The sequence below is a fragment of the Dendrobium catenatum genome, unplaced genomic scaffold, assembly GCF_001605985.2.
Source record: "Dendrobium catenatum unplaced genomic scaffold, ASM160598v2 fragScaff_scaffold_133, whole genome shotgun sequence".
NCBI lineage: Eukaryota > Viridiplantae > Streptophyta > Magnoliopsida > Asparagales > Orchidaceae > Dendrobium > Dendrobium catenatum.
Window position 1 is genome coordinate 11359426 of NW_021318595.1, and position 1312 is coordinate 11360737.

Genomic DNA, 1312 nt, shown 5'->3' on the forward strand with positions numbered 1-1312 from the left:
AAAATTTCAGCACTAAATCTGCCCAAATTTTGAATACTACTTCACCGCCTCTTAAATAACACTTCCACGACTACCTTAAGGGGGCAATATTAAGGCCTCGTTTGGGACGACTTTTTATTGCTTCTTAAAACAACTTTCTAGTATAAAAATTTTATTTTTTGCACTAAAAAGTTGTTTTAAGAAGCAACAAAAAAGCAGCCCCAAACGAAGTCTAAGTCATTGCAATCACCATAAAGATCATACAAACCCTACAAAAAGAGATAAAGGCTTCTAGTAAGTCAATATCAAGGAGCTTGAAAGCACATATCAAACGTAGAGAAATATCAAAATTTATGAGAGGATATGATTTTTTTAACTTAAATAATTTGAGGTACTTTGCAATTAAGAATTATTTATTCTTAATAAAAGATATTATTTTTATTCTAAAGCTTTAAATTATTTTATTTGATAGTTTATTAAAAACTAATTAGAAAATTATATTTTATTTTCTCACCAGCAAAAAGACCTAAATTAATTTTTGTGTGATCCTACATAATCTAAAAATTTCAGAGAGAAAAGTGCAAGTTAATTATATTTCAATCCTATGATCTCGTGACGCTCCTCCCGCTCCGCTAGGGCTTTGCCCTAGCTGCTGCCCTAGGTGCTCTTTCGATGCGATTTTGGGGCTCTCCGCCTCCGAATCTCATCTTGCTTCTTGCTAGAGGTTCTAGGGAAGTTTCCTCCCTTTCTCCTCTTATTGATATGTTTTGTTTTATGTTCTTTCTGGTTTGGCTGTCTAGTCTCTTCCTCCTCCGGCCGTTAGCGGCCGGAATGGATGTTATACGTTTTGGTGATCCTGATTTTATGAATGGGTCATTTAAATCGCGGTCTTTTGTTGATGCCCTTTCTGGTTTTTCGTCGTCTAGTTGTTTTCCTGAGCTCCGTCAATGCTCTTTCTGTGGTTTGCCCGCATTGTGGATTTCGAAGGAAGAAATTAGGGCTCTTTCAATTCCTTTTCAAGTTGCTTTGGTTGGCTTTTTTCCTATGTGACGTCCTTCTGTGGATGTAATTCGTAAAAAAAAAAACACTTTGTACATGAATGTCGAATTCTTTGTGAAGTTTCTTGATCAGACATACTTTCTCATTAAACTTTCTAATGACCTAGATTATAGTATATTTTTTGTCAGATCATATTTGGTGAATAAATGTTTCATGAAACTCACAAAATGGTCCCCGCTTATGGATGTCGGTGTTGAATCTCCAGTGATTCCTATATAGTTTCCTTTCCCAATCTGAGACCTCATCTTTTCTCTCCCCGTATCCTCCACGCTTT